At 47.4% G+C, this 27450-nt stretch overlaps 1 pseudogene; it reads left to right on the top strand.

Annotated features, from left to right (window-relative positions):
- The first annotated feature begins 723 nt into the window (after positions 1–723).
- Positions 724–24637, top strand: LOC135568614 (adipocyte plasma membrane-associated protein-like; annotated as a pseudogene).
- The last annotated feature ends 2813 nt before the right edge of the window (positions 24638–27450 follow it).

The following is a 27450-nucleotide window of genomic DNA, read 5'->3' as shown; positions in this document are numbered from 1 at the left end:
GGTATAACATCAACCTGTGTGTCCTGGCCGTGCTGGTGTGGGGGTATAACATCAACCTGTGTGTCCTGGCCGTGCTGGTGTGGGGGAAACATCAACCTGTGTGTCCTGGTCGTGCTGGTGTGGGGTATAACATCAACCTGTGTGTCCTGGTCGTGCTGGTGTGGGGTATAACATCAACCTGTGTGTCCTGGTCGTGCTGGTGTGGGGGTATAACATCAACCTGTGTGTCCTGGTCGTGCTGGTGTGGGGGTATAACATCAACCTGTGTGTCCTGGTCGTGCTGGTGTGGGGGTATAACATCAACCTGTGTGTCCTGGTCGTGCTGGTGTGGGGGATAACATCAACCTGTGTGTCCTGGTGCGCTGGTGAGGGGGTATAACATCTGCTGGTGTGAATAACATCAACCTGTGTGTCCTGGTCGTGCGGGTGTGGGGGTATAACATCAACCTGTGTGTCCTGGTCGTGCTGGTGTGGGGGTATAACATCAACCTGTGTGTCCTGATGGCGTCTGGTGTATTGGTATAACATCAACCTGTGTGTCCTGGTCGTGCTGGTGTGGGGCTATAACATCAACCTTTGAATTGGAAACAGACTGTTCAGTCCCAGGGCCTGTCAGGTGGCTCCCCCTAGTGGCTATACAATATCATGATAGTTGAGGAAGTAGAAGACATCGTAAATAAACCTCCCCCAGCCCGTCTCACACCTCCCCTTCCAGTCTTCTGTCCCCTGGATGAACTCTTTTTAAATCACTCACTCTCAGTCTCTCTCAGCACACACACACACACACTCACTCTCAGTCTCTCTCAGCACACACACACACACACACACTCACTCTCAGTCTCTCTCAGCTGACACACACTACCTCTCTCCCGCGGCGCTCACCAGAACAGACAACAACTTTGCTTCATGGCGGCGAGTCTCACCGGAGACCAACCGGACTGTGATCTAAACGGACGGGCGCGAGCTGCAGAGGGATTCACTATGTAAGTTTTTTTTACCGGAGTTGTTTTGCTTTGTGATAAAACAATAATGTAGTTACGTGAACGATTTTAAGCATGAGTCTACTTGTCTACTAGTCTACTGCATGAGTCTACTTGTCCCTCAAAAACAAGTTCGTAGAGTAACTGTCTTTTTGGTAGACAGGCTACTGCTGGATGAATGACCACAGTCATGTTTTGGTAGACAGGCTACTGCTGGATGAATGACCACAGTCATGTTTTGGTAGACAGGCTACTGCTGGATGAATGACCACAGTCATTTACATTTTGGTACATTTGGTTGAATGACCAGTCATTTTTGAGCAGGCTTATCCAGCTGGTTGAATGACCACAGTCATGTTTTGGTAGACAGGCTACTGCTGGTTGAATGACCAGTCATGTTTTGGTAGACAGGCTACTGCTGGTTGAATGACCAGTCATGTTTTGGTAGACAGGCTACTGCTGGTTGAATGACCACAGTCATGTTTTGGTAGACAGGCTACTGCTGGTTGAATGACCAGTCATGTTTTGGTAGACAGGCTACTGCTGGTTGAATGACCACAGTCATGTTTTGGTAGACAGGCTACTGCTGGTTGAATGACCGCAGTCATGTTTTGGTAGACAGGCTACTGCTGGTTGAATGACCAGTCATGTTTTGGTAGACAGGCTACTGCTGGTTGAATGACCACAGTCATGTTTTGGTAGACAGGCTACTGCTGGTTGAATGACCACAGTCATGTTTTGGTAGACAGGCTACTGCTGGTTGAATGACCACAGTCATGTTTTGGTAGACAGGCTACTGCTGGTTGAATGACCAGTCATGTTTTGGTAGACAGGCTACTGCTGGTTGAATGACCACAGTCATGTTTTGGTAGACAGGCTACTGCTGGTTGAATGACCGCGGTCATGTTTTGGTAGACAGGCTACTGCTGGATGAATGACCAGTCATGTTTTGGTAGACAGGCTACTGCTGGTTGAATGACCGGTCATGTTTTGGTAGACAGGCTACTGCCAGATGAATGACCACAGTCATGTTTTGGTAGATGGGCTACTGCTGGTTGAATGACCAGTCATGTTTTGGTAGATGGGCTACTGCCAGATGAATGACCGCAGTCATGTTTTGGTAGATGGGCTACTGCCAGATGAATGACCGCAGTCATGTTTTGGTAGACGGGCTACTGCTGGTTGAATGACCACAGTCATGTTTTGGTAGATGGGCTACTGCTGGTTGAATGACCAGTCATGTTTTGGTAGACAGGCTACTGCTGGTTGAATGACCAGTCATGTTTTGGTAGACAGGCTACTGCTGGTTGAATGACCAGTCATGTTTTGAATGACCAGTCAGACAGGCTACTGCTGGTTGAATGACCAGTCATGTTTTGGTAGACAGGCTACTGCTGGTTGAATGACCAGTCATGTTTTGGTAGACAGGCTACTGCTGGTTGAATGACCAGTCATGTTTTGGTAGACAGGCTACTGCTGGTTGAATGACCAGTCATGTTTTGGTAGACAGGCTACTGCTGGTTGAATGACCACAGTCATGTTTTGGTAGACAGGCTACTGCTGGTTGAATGACCACAGTCATGTTTTGGTAGACAGGCTACTGCTGGTTGAATGACCACAGTCATGTTTTGGTTGAATGACCACAGGTTTTGCACTACTGCTGGTTGAATGACCACAGTCATGTTTTGGTAGACAGGCTACTGCTGGTTGAATGACCACAGTCATGTTTTGGTAGACAGGCTACTGCTGGTTGAATGACCACAGTCATGTTTTGGTAGACAGGCTACTGCTGGTTGAATGACCACAGTCATGTTTTGGTAGACAGGCTACTGCTGGTTGAATGACCACAGTCATGTTTTGGTAGACAGGCTACTGCTGGTTGAATGACCACAGTCATGTTTTGGTAGACAGGCTACTGCTGGTTGAATGACCACAGTCATGTTTTGGTAGACAGGCTACTGCTGGTTGAATGACCACAGTCATGTTTTGGTAGACAGGCTACTGCTGGTTGAATGACCACAGTCATGTTTTGGTAGACAGGCTACTGCTGGTTGAATGACCACAGTCATGTTTTGGTAGACAGGCTACTGCTGGTTGAATGACCAGTCATGTTTTGGTAGACAGGCTACTGCTGGTTGAATGACCACAGTCATGTTTTGGTAGACAGGCTACTGCTGGTTGAATGACCACAGTCATGTTTTGGTAGACAGGCTACTGCTGGTTGAATGACCAGTCATGTTTTGGTAGACAGGCTACTGCTGGTTGAATGACCAGTCATGTTTTGGTAGACAGGTTTTGGTACTGCTGGTTGAATGACCACAGTCATGTTTTGGTAGACAGGCTACTGCTGGTTGAATGACCAGTCATGTTTTGGTAGACAGGCTACTGCTGGATGAATGACCAGTCATGTTTTGGTAGACAGGCTACTGCTGGATGAATGACCACAGTCATGTTTTGGTAGATGGGCTACTGCTGGTTGAATGACCAGTCATGTTTTGGTAGACAGGCTACTGCTGGTTGAATGACCAGTCATGTTTTGGTAGATGGGCTACTGCTGGTTGAATGACCACAGTCATGTTTTGGTAGACAGGCTACTGCTGGTTGAATGACCGCAGTCATGTTTTGGTAGACAGGCTACTGCTGGATGAATGACCAGTCATGTTTTGGTAGACAGGCTACTGCTGGTTGAATGACCACAGTCATGTTTTGGTAGACAGGCTACTGCTGGTTGAATGACCACAGTCATGTTTTGGTAGACAGGCTACTGCTGGTTGAATGACCACAGTCATGTTTTGGTAGACAGGCTACTGCTGGTTGAATGACCACAGTCATGTTTTGGTAGACAGGCTACTGCTGGTTGAATGACCACAGTCATGTTTTGGTAGACAGGCTACTGCTGGTTGAATGACCACAGTCATGTTTTGGTAGACAGGCTACTGCTGGTTGAATGACCACAGTCATGTTTTGGTAGACAGGCTACTGCTGGTTGAATGACCACAGTCATGTTTTGGTAGACAGGCTACTGCTGGTTGAATGACCAGTCATGTTTTGGTAGACAGGCTACTGCTGGTTGAATGACCACAGTCATGTTTTGGTAGACAGGCTACTGCTGGTTGAATGACCACAGTCATGTTTTGGTAGATGGGCTACTGCTGGTTGAATGACCACAGTCATGTTTTGGTAGACAGGCTACTGCTGGTTGAATGACCACAGTCATGTTTTGGTAGATGGGCTACTGCTGGTTGAATGACCACAGTCATGTTTTGGTAGACAGGCTACTGCTGGTTGAATGACCACAGTCATGTTTTGGTAGATGGGCTACTGCTGGTTGAATGACCACAGTCATGTTTTGGTAGACAGGCTACTGCTGGTTGAATGACCACAGTCATGTTTTGGTAGACAGGCTACTGCTGGTTGAATGACCACAGTCATGTTTTGGTAGACAGGCTACTGCTGGTTGAATGACCACAGTCATGTTTTGGTAGACAGGCTACTGCTGGTTGAATGACCACAGTCATGTTTTGGTAGACAGGCTACTGCTGGTTGAATGACCACAGTCATGTTTTGGTAGACAGGCTACTGCTGGTTGAATGACCACAGTCATGTTTTGGTAGACAGGCTACTGCTGGTTGAATGACCACAGTCATGTTTTGGTAGACAGGCTACTGCTGGTTGAATGACCACAGTCATGTTTTGGTAGACAGGCTACTGCTGGTTGAATGACCACAGTCATGTTTTGGTAGACAGGCTACTGCTGGTTGAATGACCACAGTCATGTTTTGGTAGAAGAGTTGTTGAGTTGTTGACAGGTTTTGTCCAAGTTGTAATTGATTATGATAACGATATTGTCGCACAAGTGCAACTTCCTACTGGAATATTACCCAATAACTGCAGCTCAGATGAGGTTAAACATGGTGTGGGATAGTTTACTATCAGTCATCTGTCATTCCATAGCCAGACAGATAAGGGATAACATACTGTACCATTGTCCTGTAGCCAGACAGATAAGGGATAACATACTGTACCATTGTCCTGTAGCCAGACAGATAAGGGATAACATACTGTACCATTGCCCTGTAGCCAGTCAGATAAGGGATAACATACTGTACCATTGTCCTGTAGCCAGTCAGATAAGGGATAACATACTGTACCATTGTCCTGTAGCCAGACAGATAAGGGATAACATACTGTACCATTGTCCTGTAGCCAGTCAGATAAGGGATAACATACTGTACCATTGTCCTGTAGCCAGACAGATAAGGGATAACATACTGTACCATTGCCCTGTAGCCAGTCAGATAAGGGATAAGGGATAACATACTGTACCATTGTCCTGTAGCCAGACAGATAAGGATAACATACTGTACCATTGTCCTGTAGCCAGTCAGATAAGGGATAAGGGATAACATACTGTACCATTGTCCTGTAGCCAGTCAGATAAGGGATAACATACTGTACCATTGTCCTGTAGCCAGTCCGATAAGGGATAACATACTGTACCATTGCCCTGTAGCCAGACAGATAAGGGATAACATACTGTACCATTGTCCTGTAGCCAGTCAGATAAGGGATAACATACTGTACCATTGTCCTGTAGCCAGACTGATAAGGGATAAGGGATAACATACTGTACCATTGTCCTGTAGCCAGACAGATAAGGGATAACATACTGTACCATTGTCCTGTAGCCAGTCAGATAAGGGATAACATACTGTACCATTGTCCTGTAGCCAGACAGATAAGGGATAACATACTGTACCATTGCCCTGTAGCCAGTCAGATAAGGGATAACATACTGTACCATTGCCCTGTAGCCAGTCAGATAAGGGATAAGGGATAACATACTGTACCATTGCCCTGTAGCCAGTCAGATAAGGGATAACATACTGTACCATTGTCCTGTAGCCAGACAGATAAGGGATAACATACTGTACCATTGCCCTGTAGCCAGACAGATAAGGGATAACATACTGTACCATTGTCCTGTAGCCAGACAGATAAGGGATAAGATACTGTACCATTGTCCTGTAGCCAGTCAGATAAGGGATAACATACTGTACCATTGCCCTGTAGCCAGTCAGATAAGGGATAACATACTGTACCATTGTCCTGTAGCCAGTCAGATAAGGGATAACATACTGTACCATTGTCCTGTAGCCAGTCAGATAAGGGATAAGGGATAACATACTGTACCATTGTCCTGTAGCCAGTCAGATAAGGGATAACATACTGTACCATTGTCCTGTAGCCAGTCAGATAAGGGATAACATACTGTACCATTGTCCTGTAGCCAGTCAGATAAGGGATAACATACTGTACCATTGTCCTGTAGCCAGACAGATAAGGGATAACATACTGTACCATTGCCCTGTAGCCAGACAGATAAGGGATAACATACTGTACCATTGTCCTGTAGCCAGACAGATAAGGGATAACATACTGTACCATTGCCCTGTAGCCAGACAGATAAGGGATGACAGGGTGGTGGAGTGGGGGGTGGTGGGGGAGCAGGGTGGTGTGGTGGGGGGTGTTGGTGGAGTGGGGGGTGGTGCAACTCAATGTTAGGATGGTGTTCTTAATGTTTTGTCCAGTCAATGTACATGTGATATCTGTTGTGTTGTCTCTTGTCTTCAGGCTAGGGAAGAGAGGGGTATTAGTGGTCCTGATATCTGTTGTCTCTTGTCTTCAGGCTAGGGAAGAGAGGGGTATTAGTGGTCCTGATATCTGTTGTGTTGTCTCTTGTCTTCAGGCTAGGGAATAGAGGGATATTAGTGGTCCTGATATCTGTTGTCTCTTGTCTTCAGGCTAGGGAAGAGAGGGGTATTAGTGGTCCTGATATCTGTTGTGTTGTCTCTTGTCTTCAGGCTAGGGAAGAGAGGGTTATTAGTGGTCCTGCTATCGATGGCTGTAGGGGTCTACCTCCTCCCCTCACCCATAAACCCTCAGCCTTACATGTAAGTACAGACACACCACACCGGCTCTGACGCTCGTCGGCTTGCAAACTAATACTCACGTCCGTAGTCCCTGTGCCCAAGAACACTAATTTAACCTGTCTAAATGATTACCGACCCGTAGCACTCACGTCCGTAGCCATGAAGTGCTTTGAAAGGCTGGTCATGGCTCACATCAACACCATCATCCCAGAAACACTAGAGCCCTCATTCGCGTTCTCAGCCCCCTCCTGTACTCCCTGTTCACTGATGACTGCACTGCCAGGCACGACTCCTACACCATCATTAAGTTTGCTGATGACACAACGGTGGTAGGCCTGATCACCGACAACGATGAGACAGACTATAGGGAGGAGGTCAGAGACCTGACCGTGTGGTGCCAGGACAACAACCTCTCCCTCAACGTGATCATGACAAAGGAGATGATTGTGGACTACAGGAAAAGGAGGACCGAGCGCACCCCCATTCTCATCGACGTGGCTGTAGTGGAGCAGGTTGAGAGCTTCAAGTTCCTTGATGTCCATATCACCAACAAACTATCATGGTCCAAACACACCAATACAGTAGTGAAGAGGGCACGACAAAACGTATTCCCCCTCAGGAAACTGAAAAGATTTGGCATGGGTCCTGAGATCCTCAAAAGGTTCTACAGCTGCACCATCGAGAGTTGCATCAGCCCCAGACTTGCTATCCTGGTACCGCTTGCCGTGCGGTAGCAGAGAGAACAGTCTGTGACTGCCTCATTACTAACCTGTACCCCCACACATTGACTCGGTACAGGTACCACCTGTATATAGCCTCATTACTAACCTGTACCCCCACACATTGACTCGGTACAGGTACCACCTGTATATAGCCTCATTACTAACCTGTACCCCCACACATTGACTCGGTACAGGTACCACCTGTATATAGCCTCATTACTAACCTGTACCCCCACACATTGACTCGGTACAGGTACCACCTGTATATAGCCTCATTACTAACCTGTACCCCCACACATTGACTCGGTACAGGTACCACCTGTATATAGCCTCATTACTAACCTGTACCCCTACACATTGACTCGGTACAGGTACCACCTGTATATAGCCTCATTACTAACCTGTACCCCCACACATTGACTCGGTACAGGTACCACCTGTATATAGCCTCATTACGAACCTGTACCCCCACACATTGACTTGGTACAGGTACCACCTGTATATAGCCTCATTACTAACCTGTACCCCCACACATTGACTCGGTACAGGTACCACCTGTATATAGCCTCATTACTAACCTGTACCCCCACACATTGACTCGGTACAGGTACCACCTGTATATAGCCTCATTACTAACCTGTACCCCCACACATTGACTCGGTACAGGTACCACCTGTATATAGCCTCATTACTAACCTGTACCCCCACACATTGACTCGGTACAGGTACCACCTGTATATAGCCTCATTACTAACCTGTACCCCCACACATTGACTCTGTACAGGTACCACCTGTATATAGCCTCATTACGAACGTGTACCCCCACACATTGACTCGGTACAGGTACCACCTGTATATAGCCTCATTACTAACCTGTACCCCCACACATTGACTCAGTACAGGTACCACCTGTATATAGCCTCATTACGAACCTGTACCCCCACACATTGACACGGTACAGGTACCACCTGTATATAGCCTCATTACGAACCTGTACCCCCACACATTGACTCGGTACAGGTACCACCTGTATATAGCCTCATTACTAACCTGTACCCCCACACATTGACTCGGTACAGGTACCACCTGTATATAGCCTCATTACTAACCTGTACCCCCACACATTGACTCGGTACAGGTACCACCTGTATATAGCCTCATTACTAACCTGTACCCCCACACATTGACTCGGTACAGGTACCACCTGTATATAGCCTCATTACTAACCTGTACCCCCACACATTGACTCGGTACAGGTACCACCTGTATATAGCCTCATTACGAACCTGTACCCCCCACACATTGACTCTGTACAGGTACCACCTGTATATAGCCTCATTACTAACCTGTACCCCCACACATTGACTCGGTACAGGTACCACCTGTATATAGCCTCATTACGAACCTGTACCCCCACACATTGACTCGGTACAGGTACCACCTGTATATAGCCATCATTACTAACCTGTACCCCCACACATTGACTCGGTACAGGTACCACCTGTATATAGCCTCATTACATAACCTGTACCCCCACACATTGACTCGGTACAGGTACCACCTGTATATAGCCTCATTACTAACCTGTACCCCACACATTGACTCGGTACAGGTACCACCTGTATATAGCCTCATTACTAACCTGTACCCCACACATTGACTCGGTACAGGTACCACCTGTATATAGCCTCATTACGAACCTGTACCCCCACACATTGACTCGGTACAGGTACCACCTGTATATAGCCTCATTACTAACCTGTACCCCCACACATTGACTCGGTCAGGTACCACCTGTATATAGCCTCATTACTAACCTGTACCCCACACATTGACTCGGTACAGGTACCACCTGTATATAGCCTCATTACTAACCTGTACCCCCACACATTGACTCGGTCAGGTACCACCTGTATATAGCCTCACATTAACCTGTACCCCCACACATTGACCCGGTACAGGTACCACCTGTATATAGCCTCATTACTAACCTGTACCCCCACACATTGACTCGGTACAGGTACCACCTGTATATAGCCTCATTACTAACCTGTACCCCACACATTGACTCGGTACAGGTACCACCTGTATATAGCCTCATTACTAACCTGTACCCCCACACATTGACTCGGTACAGGTACCACCTGTATATAGCCTCATTACTAACCTGTACCCCCACACATTGACTCGGTACAGGTACCACCTGTATATAGCCTCATTACTAACCTGTACCCCTGGACACATTGACTCGGTACAGGTACCACCTGTATATAGCCTCGTTATTGTTATTTTATTGCGTAAGGGGTTAAGGGTTATTGGAGTTGAAGGGTTGTGTTTTGAGACAGGTTGGTGTTATCAGTTTAGGGGTTAAACTGTCAGTTTAGGGGTTAAGGGTTAAAGGTTATGGTCTGTCAGTTTAGGGGGTAAAGGTTATTGTCTGTCAGTTTAGGGGGTAAATGGTTAAAGGTTATTGTCTGTCAGTTTAGGGGTTAAAGGTTATTGTCTGTCAGTTTAGGGGTAAAGGGTTAAAGGTTAGTTTAGGGGTTAGTCTGTCTGTTTTAGGGGTTAAAGGTTATTGTCTGTCAGTTTAGGGGTTAAAGGTTATTGTCTGTCAGTTTAGGGGTTAAAGGTTATATTGTTAGTTTAGGGGTTAAAGGTTATATTGTCTGTCAGTTTAGGGGTTAAAGGTTATTGTCTGTCAGTTTAGGGGGTTAAGGTTAAAGGTTATTGTCTGTCAGTTTAGGGGTTAAAGGTTATTGTCTGTCAGTTTAGGGGTTAAAGGTTAAAGGTTATTGTCTGTCAGTTTAGGGGTTAAAGGTTATATTGTCTGTCAGTTTAGGGGTTAAAGGTTATTGTCTGTCAGTTTAGGGGTTAAAGGTTATTGTCTGTCAGTTTAGGGGTTAAAGGTTATTGTCTGTCAGTTTAGGGGTTAAAGGGTTAAAGGTTATTGTCTGTCAGTTTAGGGGTTAAAGGTTATTGTCTGTCAGTTTAGGGGTTAAAGGTTATTGTCTGTCAGTTTAGGGGTTAAAGGGTTAAAGTTATTGTCTGTCAGTTTAGGGGTTAAAGGGTTAGTTTAGGGGTAAAGGTTATTGTCTGTCAGTTTAGGGGTTAAAGGTTATTGTCTGTCAGTTTAGGGGGGTAAAGGTTATTGTTGTCAGTTTAGGGGTAAAAAAGGTTATTGTCTGTCAGTTTAGGGGGTAAAGGTTATTGTCTGTCAGTTTAGGGGGTTAAGGGTTAAAGGTTATTGTCTGTCAGTTTAAGGGTTAAAGGTTATTGTCTGTCAGTTTAGGGGGTAAAGGTTATTGTCTGTCAGTTTAGGGGGTAAAGGTTAAGTTTAGGGTTAAAGGTTATTGTCTGTCAGTTTAGGGGTTAAAGGTTATTGTCTGTCAGTTTAGGGGGTAAAGGTTATTGTCTGTCAGTTTAGGGTAAAGGTTATTGTCTGTCAGTTTAGGGGGTTAAGGGTTAAAGGTTATTGTCTGTCAGTTTAGGGGTTAAAGGTTATATTGTCTGTCAGTTTAGGGGTTAAAGGTTATTGTCTGTCAGTTTAGGGGGTAAAGGTTATTGTCTGTCAGTTTAGGGGTAAAGGTTATTGTCTGTCAGTTTAGGGGGTAAAGGTTATTGTCTGTCAGTTTAAGGGTTAAAGGTTATTGTCTGTCAGTTTAGGGGGTAAAGGTTATTGTCTGTCAGTTTAGGGGGTAAAGGTTATTGTCTGTCAGTTTAGGGGGTAAAGGGTTAAAGGTTATTGTCTGTCAGTTTAGGAGGTAAAGGTTATTGTCTGTCAGTTTAGGGGTTAAAGGTTATTGTCTGTCAGATTCAAGGGACCCCCTCCGCTCCTGGAGGGTCCGCTGGCTGTCAACACCAGACTACAGAACGGACGCAGGCTGTTCACTGGACAACTACATGGACCAGAATCCTTCACTGCGGACCAGGAGGGTAAGAACTCCTGTCTGAGTTGTTTTTCATTCAGCATGTTTTAATTGAATCCTGTCTGAGTTGTTTTTCATTCAGCATGTTTTAATTGAATCCTGTCTGTTGGTCTTTCATCCGCCTCCTCAGTGTTTATATGACCTTTGACTGGAAATACCTTTTTTAGAACTCTGTGGCCCGTCTGACCCCTGACCTCTAACCTCTGGTGTCTCCTAGGCAACGTGTACACAGGGACGGTGGATGGGAAGCTGTGGAGGATCCATCAGGAGACTCTAACCCTCATCACCCACATGGGACAGGACTTACAGGAGTGTGGTCAGTAACTAACTAACTAACCAACCCTAACTAACCCTAACTCATCACCCACATGGGACAGGACTTACAGGAGTGTGGTCAGTAACTAACTAACCAATCCTAACTCATCACCCACATGGGGCAGGACTTACAGGAGTGTGGTCAGTAACTAACTAACTAACCAACCAACCCTAACTAACCCTAACTCATCACCCACATGGGACAGGACTTACAGGAGTTTGGTCAGTAACTAACTAACTAACCAACCCTAACTAACCCTAACTCATCACCCACATGGGGCAGGACTTACAGGAGTGTGGTCAGTAACTAACTAACTAACTAACTAACCAACCCTAACTAACCCTAACTCATCACCCACATGGGACAGGACTTACAGGAGTGTGGTCAGTAACTAACTAACTACCCAACCCTAACGCTAACTAACCCTAACTCATCACCCACATGGGACAGGACTTACAGGAGTGTGGTCAGTAACTAACTAACTAACCAACCCTAACGCTAACTAACTAACCAACCCTAACGCTAACTAACCCTAACTCATCACCCACGTGGGACAGGTATTACAGGAGTGCGGTCAGTAACTAACTGACTAACTAACCAACCCTAACTCATCACCCACGTAACTAACTGACTAACTAATCCTAACTCATCACCCACATGGGACAAGACTTACAGGAGTGTGGTCAGTAACTAACTCCCCCTACTGTATTACCTCACGCTGAGCAGCACTCCCCCTACTGTATTACCTCACGCTGAGCAGCACTCCCCCTACTGTATTACCTCACGCTGAGCAGCACTCCCCCTACTGTATTACCTCACGCTGAGCAGCACTCCCCTACTGTATTACCTCACGCTGAGCAGCACTCCCCCTACTGTATTACCTCACGCTGAGCACCACTCCCCCTACTGTATTACCTCAGCACTCCCCCTACTGTATTACCTCAGCACTCCCCCTACTGTATTACCTCACGCTGAGCAGCACTCCCCCTACTGTATTACCTCACGCTGAGCAGCACTCCCCCTACTGTATTACCTCACGCTGAGCAGCACTCCCCCTACTGTATTACCTCAGCACTACTGTAGCAGCACTCCCTACTGTATTACCTCACGCTGAGCAGCACTCCCCTACTGTATTACCTCACGCTGAGCAGCACTCCCTGTATTACCTACTGTATTACCTCTCACGCTGAGCAGCACTCCCTACTGTATTACCTCACACTGAGCAGCACTCCCCCTACTGTATTACCTCACGCTGAGCAGCACTCCCCTACTGTATTACCCTCACGCTGAGCAGCACTCTACTGTATTACCTCACGCTGAGCAGCACTCCCCTACTGTATTACCACACGCTGAGCAGCACTCCCTACTGTATTACCTCATGCTGAGCAGCACTCCCCTACTGTATTACCTCATGCTGAGCAGCACTCCCCTACTGTATTACCACACGCTGAGCAGCACTCCCTACTGTATTACCTCATGCTGAGCAGCACTCCCCTACTGTATTACCTCACGCTCAGCACTCCCCCCTACTGTATTACCTCACGCTGAGCAGCACTCCCCTACTGTATTACCTCAGCACTCCTACTGTATTACCTCACGCTGAGCAGCACTCCCCCTACTGTATTACCTCACACTGAGCAGCACTCCCCTACTGTATTACCTCACGCTGAGCAGCACTCCCCCTACTGTATTACCTCACGCTGAGCAGCACTCCCCTACTGTATTACCTCACACTCCCCCTACTGTATTACAGCACTCCCCCTACTGTATTACCTCACGCTGAGCAGCACTCCCCCTACTGTATTACCTCACGCTGAGCAGCACTCCCCCTACTGTATTACCTCAGCACTCCCCCTACTGTATTACCTCAGCACTCCCCCTACTGTATTACCTCACACTGAGCAGCACTCCCCCTACTGTATTACCTCACGCTGAGCAGCACTCCCCCTACTGTATTACCTCACGCTGAGCAGCACTCCCCTACTGTATTACCTCACGCTGAGCACCACTCCCCTACTGTATTACCTCAGCACTCCCCCTACTGTATTACCTCAGCACTCCCCTACTGTATTACCTCACGCTGAGCAGCACTCCCCTACTGTATTACCTCACGCTGAGCAGCACTCCCCTACTGTATTACCTCACGCTGAGCAGCACTCCCCTACTGTATTACCTCACGCTGAGCAGCACTCCCCTACTGTATTACCTCACGCTGAGCAGCACTCCCCTACTGTATTACCTCACGCTGAGCAGCACTCCCTACTGTATTACCTCACGCTGAGCAGCACTCCCCCTACTGTATTACCACACGCTGAGCAGCACTCCCCCTACTGTATTACCTCATGCTGAGCAGCACTCCCCTACTGTATTACCTCATGCTGAGCAGCACTCTACTGTATTACCTCACGCTGAGCAGCACTCCCCTACTGTATTACCTCATGCTGAGCAGCACTCCCCTACTGTATTACCTCAGCACTCCCCTACTGTATTACCTCCTCACGCTGAGCAGCACTCCTGTATTACCTCAGCACTGTATTACCTCACGCCTGAGCAGCACTCCCTACTGTATTACCTCACACTGAGCAGCACTCCCCTACTGTATTACCTCACGCTGAGCAGCACTCCCCTACTGTATTACCTCACGCTGAGCAGCACTCCCTACTGTATTACCCTCACACTGAGCAGCACTCCCCCTACTGTATTACCTCAGCACTCCCCTACTGTATTACCTCAGCACTCCCCTACTGTATTACCTCACACTGAGCAGCACTCCCCTACTGTATTACCTCACGCTGAGCAGCACTCCCTACTGTATTACCTCACGCTGAGCAGCACTCCCCTACTGTATTACCTCACGCTGAGCAGCACTCCCCTACTGTATTACCTCAGCACTCCCCTACTGTATTACCTCACGCTGAGCAGCACTCCCCTACTGTATTACCTGAGCACGCTGAGCAGCACTCCCCTACTGTATTACCTCAGCACTCCTCCTACTGTATTACCTCACACTGAGCAGCACTCCCCTACTGTATTACCTCGCTGAGCAGCACTCCCCCTACTGTATTACCTTAGCACTCCTACTGTATTACCTCAGCACTCCCCTACTGTATTACCTCAGCACTCCCCTACTGTATTACTTCACGCTGAGCAGCACTCCCCTACTGTATTACCTCATCTGAGCAGCACTCCCCTACTGTATTACCTCACACTGAGCAGCACTCCCCTACTGTATTACCTCACGCTGAGCAGCACTCCCCTACTGTATTACCTCATGCTGAGCAGCACTCCCCCTACTGTATTACCTCACACTCCCCTACTGTATTACCTCACGCTGCACCTCCCCTACTGTATTACCTCACGCTGAGCAGCACTCCCCTACTGTATTACCTCACGCTGAGCAGCACTCCCCTACTGTATTACCTCACGCTGAGCAGCACTCCCCTACTGTATTACCTCAGCACTCCCCTACTGTATTACCTCACGCTGAGCAGCACGCCTCTACTGTATTACCTCACGCTGAGCAGCACTCCCTACTGTATTACCTCACGCTGAGCAGCACTCCCTACTGTATTACCTCAGCACTCCCCCTACTGTATTACCTCACACTGAGCAGCACTCCTCTACTGTATTACCTCACGCTGAGCAGCACTCCCCTACTGTATTACCTCATGCTGAGCAGCACTCCCCTACTGTATTACCTCACACAGCACTCCCCCTACTGTATTACCTCACACTCCCTACTGTATTACCTCACGCTGAGCAGCCTCCCCTACTGTATTACCTCACGCTGAGCAGCACTCCCCTACTGTATTACCTCACGCTGAGCAGCACGCCCTTTACTGTATTACCTCACGCTGAGCAGCACTCCCTACTGTATTACCTCACGCTGAGCAGCACTCCCCTACTGTATTACCTCAGCACTCCCCCCTACTGTATTACCTCACGCTGAGCAGCACTCCCCTACTGTATTACCTCACGCTGAGCAGCACTCCCCTACTGTATTACCTCAGCACTCCTACTGTATTACCTCAGCACTCCCCTACTGTCTTACCTCACGCTGAGCAGCACTCCCCTACTGTATTACCTCACGCTGAGCAGCACTCCCCCCTACTGTATTACCTCACGCTGTGCAGCACTCCTCTACTGTATTACCTCACGCTGAGCAGCACTCCCCTACTGTATTACCTCACGCTGAGCAGCACTCCCCTACTGTATTACCTCACGCTGAGCAGCACTCCCCTACTGTATTACCTCACGCTGAGCAGCACTCCCTACTGTATTACCTTAGCACTCCCCCTACTGTATTACCTCAGCACTCCACCTACTGTATTACCTCACGCTGAGCAGCACTCCCCCTACTGTATTACCTCACGCTGAGCAGCACTCCCCCTACTGTATTACCTCACGCTGAGCAGCACTCCCCATACTGTATTACCTCACGCTGAGCAGCACTCCCCTACTGTATTACCTCACGCTGAGCAGCACTCCCCTACTGTATTACCTCACGCTGAGCAGCACTCCCCTACTGTATTACCTCACGCTGAGCAGCACTCCCCTACTGTATTACCTCACGCTGAGCAGCACTCCCCTGCACATTACCTCAGCACTCCTACTGTATTACCTCACGCTGAGCAGCACTCCCCTACTGTATTACCTCACGCTGAGCAGCACTCCCCTACTGTATTACCTCACGCTGAGCAGCACTCCCCTACTGTATTACCTCAGCACTCCCTACTGTATTACCTCACGCTGAGCAGCACTCCCCTACTGTATTACCTCAGCACTCCCCTACTGTATTACCTCACGCTGAGCAGCACTCCCCTACTGTATTACCTCACGCTGAGCAGCACTCCCCCTACTGTATTACCTCACACTCTACTGTATTACCTCACGCTGAGCAGCACTCCCCTACTGTATTACCTCACGCTGAGCAGCACTCCCTCTACTGTATTACCTCACACTGAGCAGCACTCCCCTACTGTATTACCTCACGCTGAGCAGCACTCCCCTACTGTATTACCTCACACTGAGCAGCACTCCCCTACTGTAATACCTCACGCTGAGCAGCACTCCCTACTGTATTACCTCAGCACTCCCCTACTGTATTACCTCACGCTGAGCAGCACTCCCCTACTGTATTACCTCAGCACTCACTGTATTACACTCCCCCTACTGTATTACCTCACACTGAGCAGCACTCCCTACTGTATCACCTCACGCTGAGCAGCACTCCCCTACTGTATTACCTCACGCTGAGCAGCACTCCCCTACTGTATTACCTCAGCACTCCCCTACTGTATTACCTCACGCTGAGCAGCACTCAGCACTCCTACTGTATTACCTCAGCACTCCCCTACTGTATTACCTCACACTGAGCAGCACTCCCCTACTGTATTACCTCAGCACTCCCCTACTGTATTACCTCACACTGAGCAGCACTCCCCTACTGTATTACCTCACGCTGAGCAGCACTCCCCTACTGTATTACCTCACGCTGTACCTCCCCTACTGTATTACCTCACGCTGAGCAGCACTCCCCCTACTGTATTACCTCACACTGAGCAGCACTCCCCTACTGTAATACCTCACGCTGAGCAGCACTCCCCTACTGTATTACCTCCCACTCCCTCTACTGTATTACCTCACACTGAGCAGCACTCCTGTATTACTACTGTATTACCTCACACTGAGCAGCACTCCCCCTACTGTATTACCTCCCACTCCTCCCCTCTACTGTATTACCTCACACTGAGCAGCACTCCCCCTACTGTATTACCTCAGACTGAGCAGCACTCCCCTACTGTATTACCTCACACTGAGCAGCACTCCCCTACTGTATTACCTCACGCTGAGCAGCACTCTACTGTATTACCTCACGCTGAGCAGCACTCCCCTACTGTAATACCTCACGCTGAGCAGCACTCCCCTACTGTATTACCCTCACACTGAGCAGCACTCCCTACTGTATTACCTCCTCACGCTGAGCAGCACTCCCTACTGTATTACCTCACACTGAGCAGCACTCCCCTACTGTATTACCTCACGCTGAGCAGCACTCCCCCTACTGTATTACCTCACGCTGAGCAGCACTCCCCTACTGTATTACCTCACGCTGAGCAGCACTCCCTACTGTATTACCTCACGCTGAGCAGCACTCCCCCTACTGTATTACCTCACGCTGAGCAGCACTCCCCTACTGTATTACCTCACGCTGAGCAGCACTCCCCTACTGTATTACCTCACGCTGAGCAGCACTCCCCCTACTGTATTACTTCAGCACTCCCCTACTGTATTACCTTAGCACTCCCTACTGTATTACCTCAGCACTCCCCTACTGTATTACCTCACGCTGAGCAGCACTCCCCTACTGTATTACCTCACGCTGAGCAGCACTCCCCTACTGTATTACCTCACGCTGAGCAGCACTCCCCTACTGTAATACCTCACGCTGAGCAGCACTCCCCCTACTGTATTACCTCAGCACTCCCCCTACTGTATTACCTCCCCCTACTGTATTACCTCACGCTGAGCAGCACTCCCCCTACTGTATTACCTCACGCTGAGCAGCACTCCCCCTACTGTATTACCTCACGCTGCACCTCCCCCTACTTTATTACCTCACGCTGAGCAGCACTCCCCCTATCTGGCTAGCTAACAATTCTTCATGGCTGTCTGGCTAGCTAACAATTCTTCGTGGCTATCTGGCTAGCTAACAATTCTTCGTGGCTATCTGGCTTGCTGACAGTAGTTGGAGTGTGGTCAGTAATTATAGCAGGCTTATTGATGTATGGTGGAATCTGTCTGGGGTCTACAGGGCTGTGTTCAGTTCAGTAGGTATGAAACAGGTGAGAAAACATTTAGAAAAGGAGGAGGACCTGAATATTTCAGATGTTCTACTGGACCCGTGGAACACTGACTCTTCTGTTGGGAAGGGTTTCGCTGTGGGAACGTGTTCTGTTCAGATCTCTGTTGATGTGGCCGGCAGCCAATTGTCTTCCTCGGAGCTCTGGCCAAAACAGACGTTTGTGTGTGTGCCAGGTTGTGTGTGTGTGTGTCAGGTTGTGTGTGTGTGTCAAGTTGTGTGTGTGTGTGTGTGTGTGTGTCAGGTTGTGTGTGTGCCAGGTGTTGTGTGTGTGTGTGTGTGTCAGGTTGTGTGTGTGTGTGTCAGGTTGTGTGTGTTTGTGTCAGGTTGTGTGTGTGTGTGTGTGTGTGTGTGTGTGTCAGGTTGTGGTAGAGACGGTCTAGTAAATCTCTAGAAATCCTCTGATGTTGTTCCAGACTGGGAGACGGAGAGACCGGGAAAGAGGGCAGGACAGACTGATGTTATCTCTGTCGGTCCTCTAGGTAGCAGGACAGACTGTGGTGTTATCTCTGTTGGTCCTCTAGGTAGCAGGACAGACTGTGGTGTTATCTCTGTTGGTCCTCTAGGTAGCAGGACAGACTGTGGTGTTATCTCTGTTGGTCCTCTAGGTAGCAGGACAGACTGTGATGTTATCTCTGTTGGTCCTCTAGGTAGCAGGACAGACTATGAGCCAGTCTGTGGTCGTCCTCACGGTGTGCGGTTGGACAGTGGTGGTCAGCTGATCGTAGCTGACTCCTACTTTGGGCTGTTTTCTGTTGACCCCCAGACTGGACACAAGACCCTGCTACTGGACAGCAAGACAGGTAATGTACCCTATCCCCAGACTGGACACAAGACCCTGCTACTGGACAGCAACACAGTTAACCCCTGACCCCTAACCCCAGACTGGACACCATAGTCTGCTACTGGACAGCAAACCAGGTCTGATCATTCACAGTCTAACCCCTAACCTTAACTCTGACTGGACAGCAGGTCTGACAGTCTAACCCTAACCTTAACTCTGACTGGACAGCAGGTCTGACAGTCTAACCCCTAACCTTAACTCTGACTAGACAGCAGGTCTGACAGTCTAACCTTTAACTCTGACTGGACAGCAGGTCTGACAGTCTAACCTTTAACTCTGACTGGACAGCAGGTCTGACAGTCTAACCCCAACCCTAACCCCAACCCTAGCCCTAGCCCTAACCCTAACCTTAACTCTGACTGGACAGCAGGTACCAAGGATTATTTGGTCTAACCCCTAACCCTAACCTTAACTCTGACTGGACAGCAGGTACCAACCCCTAACCCCAACTCTGACTGGACAGCAGGTACCAACCCCTAACCCCAACTCTGACTGGACCCCAACCCTAACCTTTAACTCTGACTGGACAGCAGGTACCAACCCCTAACCTTAACTCTGACTGGACAGCAGGTACCAAGGATTATTTGGTCTAACCCTAACTAGCCCAGGTAGCCCTAACCCGAACCCTTAACTCTGACTGGACAGCAGGTCTGACAGTCTAACCCTAACCTTAACTCTGACTAGACAGCAGGTCTGACAGTCTAACCCCTAACCTTAACTCTGACTGGACAGCAGGTCTGACAGTCTAACCCCTAACCTTAACTCTGACTAGACAGTAGGTCTGACAGTCTAACCCTAACCTTAACTCTGACTGGACAGCAGGTACCAAGGATTATTTGGTCTAACCCCAACCCTAGCCCTAACCCGAACCCTTAACTCTGACTGGACAGCAGGTCTGACAGTCTAACCCTAACCTTAACTCTGACTAGACAGCAGGTCTGACAGTCTAACCCCTAACCTTAACTCTGACTGGACAGCAGGTCTGACCTAACCCTAACCTTAACTCTGACTGGACAGCAGGTACAGTCTAACCTAACCCCAACTCTGACTGGACAGCAGGTACCAACCCCTAACCCCAACTCTGACTGGACAGCAGGTACCAACCCCTAACCCCTAACCTAACCTTAACTCTGACTGGACAGCAGGTACCAACCCCTAACCCCAACTCTGACTGGACAGCAGGTACCAACCCCTAACCCCAACTCTGACTGGACAGCAGGTACCAACCCCTAACCCCTAACCCTAACCTTAACTCTGACTGGACAGCAGGTACCAAGGATTATTTGGTCTAACCCCTAGCCCTAACCCGAACCCTTAACTCTGACTGGACAGCAGGTCTGACAGTCTAACCCCCTAACCTTAACTCTGACTAGACAGCAGGTCTGACAGTCTAACCCCTAACCTTAACTCTGACTGGACAGCAGGTCTGACAGTCTAACCCCCTAACCTTAACTCTGACTGGACAGCAGGTCTGACAGTCTAACCCCTAACCTTATCTCTGACTAGACAGCAGGTCTGACAGTCTAACCTTAACTCTGACTGGACAGCAGGTCTGACAGTCTAACCTTATCTCTGACTAGACAGCAGGTCTGACAGTCTAACCTTTAACTCTGACTAGACAGCAGGTCTGACAGTCTAACCCCTAACATTATCTCTGACTAGACAGCAGGTCTGACAGTCTAACCTTAACTCTGACTGGACAGCAGGTCTGACAGTCTAACCTTATCTCTGACTAGACAGCAGGTCTGACAGTCTAACCTTAACTCTGACTAGACAGCAGGTCTGACAGTCTAACCCCTAACCTTATCTCTGACTGGACAGCAGGTCTGACAGTCTAACCCCTAACCTTAACTCTGACTAGACAGCAGGTCTGACAGTCTTAACCTTAACTCTGACTGACAGCAGGTCTGGCTAACCTTATCTCTGACTGGACAGCAGGTCTGACAGTCTAACCTTATTCTCTGACTAGACAGCAGGTCTGACAGTCTAACCCTCTGACTAGACAGCAGGTCTGACAGTCTAACCCTAACCTTATCTCTGACTGGACAGCAGGTCTGACAGTCTAACCCCTAACCTAACTCTGACTAGACAGCAGGTCTGACAGTCTTAACCTTAACTCTGACTGGACAGTCTGACAGTCTTAACTCTGACTAACTCTGACTGACAGCAGGGTCTGACAGTCTAACCTTAACTCTGACTGGACAGCAGGTCTGACAGTCTAACCCCTAACCTTAACTCTGACTAGACAGCAGGTCTGACAGTCTAACCTTATCTCTGACTGGACAGCAGGTCTGACAGTCTAACCCCTAACCTTAACTCTGACTAGACAGCAGGTCTGACAGTCTTAACCTTAACTCTGACTAGACAGCAGGTCTGACAGTCTAACCCCTAACCTAACCAAGGATTATTTAGCTGTTTGGACCCTTTAAGGTGTAAATATATAAATATAAACATACAGTGGGGTCAACAAGTATTTGATACACTGCCGATTTTTCAGGTTTTCCCTACTTACAAAGCATGTAGAGGTCTGTAATGTTTATCATAGACTTCAACTGTGAGAGATGGAATCAAAAATCCAGAAAATCACATTGTATGATTTTTAAGTAATGTCTCCAAGAACACAGCCTCCATCTTCAATGGAAGAAGTTTGGAACCACCAAGACTCTTCCTAGAGCTGGCCGCCCGGACAAACTGAGCAATCGGGAGAAGGGCCTTGGTCAGGAGGTGACTGAGAACCCGATGGTCACTCTGACAGAGCTCCAGAGTTCCTCTGTGGAAATGGGATAACCTTCCAGAAGGACAACCATTTCTGCAGCACTCCACCAATCAGGCCTTATGGAGTTTGCAAAAAGGCACCTAAAGGACTCTCAGACCATGAGAAACAAGATTCTCTGGTCTGATGAAACCAAGATTGAACTCTTTGGCCTGAATGCCAAGCGTCACATCTGGAGGAAACCTGGCACAATCCCTACAGTGAAGCATGGTGGTGGCAGAATCATGCTGTGGGGGTGTTTTTCAGCTATAGGGACTGGGAGACTAGTCAGGATCGAGGGAAAGATGAACGGAGCAAAATATAGAACGGAGCATATCTCTGGAGAGACCTGAAAATAGCTGTGCAGCGATGCTCCCCATCCAACCTGACAGAGCTTGAGAGGATCTGCAGAGAAGAATGGGAGAAACTCCCCAAATAAAGGTGTGCCAAGCTTGGAGCATCATATCTAAGAAGACTCAAGGCTGTAATCTGACAAAGGTGCTTCAACAAAGTACTGAATAAAGGGTCGGAATACTTATGTAAATGTGATATTTCCATATTTTATTTGTAGTAAATTATCAAAAATGTTTTTGCTTTGTCATAATGGGGTATTGTGATGTCATTATGGGGTATTGTGATGTCATTATGGAGTATTATGATGTCATTATGGGTTATTGTGATGTCATAATGGAGTATTGTGATGTCATTATGGGGTATTGTGATGTCATTATGGGTTATTGTGATGTCATTATGGGGTATTATGATGTCATTATGGGGTATTATGATGTCATTATGGGGTATTATGATGTCATTATGGGGTATTATGATGTCATTATGGGGTATTGATTGAGTGGATTTCAAAAAAAAAAAAAATTTTTTTTATAATAGATATATAATATAATATATAATATATAATTATAATATATAATATATAATTATAATATATAATATAATATATATATTTTATAATAAGGCTATAAAGCAACAAAATGTGGTAAAAGTCAGGCTTGTGAGGCTAATATACATCCAGTTAACAAATCTTTGTGCTCTAGGAGCTGACGGGGTTCCGTTTGCATTCCTGAACGGGTTGGAGATCTCCTCTCAGACTGGGATCATTTACTACGGACTCCTCCTCTCGCTGGGGACGACGACACGTCAAACTAGGAGGTCTGTCGCTCCCTACAAATCACCCTTCTTTTTATACGCTCTATAACCCCTGACCTCTAACGTCTAGGTGATAGAGACCAACGCTCTGGGTCGTCTCCTGACCTTTGACCCGTGTCAGGGCGTGTGGGTGTCCTACTGGATGGTCTCTACATGCCCAATGGCACGCCCTGTCACCTGACGAGCTTCCTGCTGCTGGCCGAGACCAGCATCGGGTGTATCCTCAGGTACACACACACACACACCACGGAGGACAGTGTTTTCCATAGTAACTGTCCTTCCTGTGTTTTTCCTTTTAACATGTAAATATCATTGTGTTATCAGCTGATCAGCAGGACAGAGGAACCCTCACAGTACAGAAAGGCCTTTTTGTTCTATGACAATCATTGTCCTCCCCTCCCTCCCTCCCTCCCTCCCCTCCAGATACTGGCTGAAAGGCCTTTTGTTTGAATGACTCATGGTTCCTTTTTCTCTCTCTACCTCTGTAGGTACTGGCTGAAAGGCCCCAAGGCTGGCACCAAGGAGGTCATCATGAATAATATGCCCGGTTACCTGACAACATCCGCCTTAGCGACCGTGGAACCTTCCTGGTTGGTCTAACGACCACACGCTTCAGGAAGCTCATGCCTCCATTCCTGGACCTGATTGGTCCATACCCAGCGGTCAAACGCTTTCTGGCTAAGGTTAGTTTCACCATCATCATCATCATCAATGTGTTGTAGACCTCTCTCCCAGACCCCTGTGTGGTAGACCTCTCTCCCAGACCCCTGTGTTGTAGACCTCTCCCAGACCCCTGTGTGGTAGACCTCTCTCCCAGGCCCCTGTGTTGTAGACCTCTCTCCCAGACCCCTGTGTTGTAGACCTCTCTCCCAGACCCCTGTGTTGTAGACCTCTCTCCCAGACCCCTGTGTTGTAGACCTCTCTCCCAGGCCCCTGTGTGGTAGACCTCTCTCCCAGGCCCCTGTGTGGTAGACCTCTCTCCCAGGCCCCTGTGTTGTAGACCTCTCTCCCAGACCCCTGTGTTGTAGATCTCTCTCCCAGGCCCCTGTGTTGTAGACCTCTCTCCCAGACCCCTGTGTTGTAGACCTCTCTCCCAGACCCCTGTGTGGTAGACCTCTCCCAGGCCCCTGTGTTGTAGACCTCTCTCCCAGACCCCTGTGTTGTAGACCTCTCTCCCAGACCCCTGTGTTGTAGATCTCTCTCCCAGGCCCCTGTGTTGTAGACCTCTCTCCCAGACCCCTGTGTTGTAGACCTCTCTCCCAGACCCCTGTGTTGTAGACCTCTCTCCCAGGCCCCTGTGTTGTAGACCTCTCTCCCAGGCCCCTGTGTTGTAGACCACACCCCTGTGTTGTAGACCTCTCTCCCAGACCCCTGTGTTGTAGTCTCTCTCCCAGGCCCCTGTGTTGTAGACCACACCCCTGTGTTGTAGACCTCTCTCCCAGGCCCCTGTGTTGTAGACCACACCCCTGTGTTGTTGACCTCTCTCCCAGGCCCCTGTGTTGTAGATCTCTCTCCCAGGCCCCTGTGTTGTAGATCTCTCTCCCAGACCCCTGTGTTGTAGTCTCTCTCCCAGGCCCCTGTGTTGTAGCCCTCTCTCCCAGGCCCCTGTGTTGTAGATCTCTCTCCCAGACCCCTGTGTTGTAGTCTCTCTCCCAGGCCCCTGTGTTGTAGCCCTCTCTCCCAGGCCCCTGTGTTGTAGCCCTCTCTCCCAGACCCCTGTGTGTTCTTTGTTCCAGGCTGCAGTGAGACTAGAGAGAGTAATCTGAGAGGACAGAGAGCCTCCATCAAGAGATGATTCAGACAGCAACATGATACAGTGCCTTGTTAAAGTATTCACCCCCGTTGGCGTTTTTCCTATTTTGTTACAGTACAACGTAATTTAAATAGATTTTTTGGGTATTGCATGTAACAAAATAGGAAAAAAATAAAAATAGTTCAAATCAGTGAAGTGAAATGATAATAACTTCAATAAATTCAAACGGAAAAGTGGTGCGTACATATGTATTCAGCCCTAAAAAGATCATATGTATTCAGCCCCTACAAAGATCATATGTATTCAGCCCCTACCTAAAGATCATATGTATTCAGCCCCTACATAAAGATCATATGTATTCAGCCCCTACATAAAGATCATATGTATTCAGCCCCTACATAAAGATCATATGTATTCAGCCCCTACATAAAGATCATATGTATTCAGCCCTACTACATATAAAGCCCCTACATCATATGTATTCAGCCCTACATAAAGATCATATGTATTCAGCCCTACATAAAGATCATATGTATTCAGCCTCTACATAAAGATCATATGTATTCAGCCCCTACATAAAGACATCATATGTATTCAGCCCCTACCTAAAGATCATATGTATTCAGCCCCTACATAAGATCATATGTATTCAGCCCCTACATAAAGATCATATGTATTCAGCCCCTACATAAAGATCATATGTATTCAGCCCTACATAAAGATCATATGTATTCAGCCCCTACATAAAGATCTCATATGTATTCAGTCCCTACATAAAGATCATATGTATTGAAGCCCCTACATAAAGATCATATGTATTCAGCCCCTACATAAAGATCATATGTATTCAGCCCCCTACATAAAGATCATATGTATTCAGCCCTACCCATATGTATTCAGTCCCTGATCATATGATTCAGCCCCTACATAAAGATCATATGTATTCAGCCCCTACCTAAAGATCATATGAAGCCCCTACCTAAAGATCATATGTGTATTCAGCCCTACCTAAAGATCATATGTATTCAGCCCTACCTAAAGATCAAATGTATTCAGCCTACCTAAAGATCATATGTATTCAGCCCCTACATAAAAGATCATATGTATTCAGCCCCTACATAAAGATCATATGTATTCAGCCCTACTTTGCTATGAAGCCTCTACATAAAGATCATATGTATTCAGCCCCTTAAAGATCATATGTATTCAGCCCCTACATAAAGATCATATGTATTCAGTCCCCTTTGCTATGAAGCCCTAAAGATCATATGTATTCAGCCCCCTACATAAAGATCATATGTATTCAGCTCCCTACATAAAGATCATATGTATTCAGCCCCTACCTAAAGATCATATGTATTCAGCCCCTACATAAAGATCATATGTATTCAGCCCCTACATAAAGATCATATGTATTCAGCCCTTTGCTAAAGAAGCCAGCCTACATAAAGATCATATGTATTCAGCCCCTACCTAAAGATCATATGTATTCAGCCCTACATAAAGATCATATGTATAAAGATCAGCCCCTACATAAAGATCATATGTATTCAGCCCCTACATAAAGATCATATGTATTCAGCCCCTACATAAAGATCATATGTATTCAGCCCTACATAAAGATCATATGTATTCAGTCCCTACATAAAGATCATATGTATTCAGTCCCTACATAAAGATCATATGTATTCAGTCCCTACATAAAGATCATATGTATTCAGCCCCTACCTAAAGATCATATGTATTCAGCCCCTACCTAAAGATCATATGTATTCAGCCCCTACCTAAAGATCATATGTATTCAGCCCCTACATAAAGATCATATGTATTCAGCCCCTACCTAAAGATCATATGTATTCAGCCCCTACCTAAAGATCATATGTATTCAGCCCCTACCTAAAGATCATATGTATTCAAATTCCTACATAAAGATCATATGTATTCAGCCCCTACCTAAAGATCATATGTATTCAGCCCCTACCTAAAGATCATATGTATTCAGCCCCTACCTAAAGATCATATGTATTCAGCCCCTACATAAAGATCATATGTATTCAGCCCCTACATAAAGATCATATGTATTCAGCCCCTACATAAAGATCATATGTATTCAGCCCCTACATAAAGATCATATGTATTCAGCCCCTACATAAAGATCATATGTATTCAGCCCCTACCTAAAGATCATATGTATTCAG

The sequence above is a fragment of the Oncorhynchus nerka genome, unplaced genomic scaffold (genome assembly GCF_034236695.1).
Source record: "Oncorhynchus nerka isolate Pitt River unplaced genomic scaffold, Oner_Uvic_2.0 unplaced_scaffold_1447, whole genome shotgun sequence".
Taxonomy (NCBI): Eukaryota; Metazoa; Chordata; class Actinopteri; order Salmoniformes; family Salmonidae; genus Oncorhynchus; species Oncorhynchus nerka.
The sequence above is the reverse complement of the archived record's forward strand: the minus strand, read 5'-3'. Positions and strand labels throughout refer to the sequence as shown.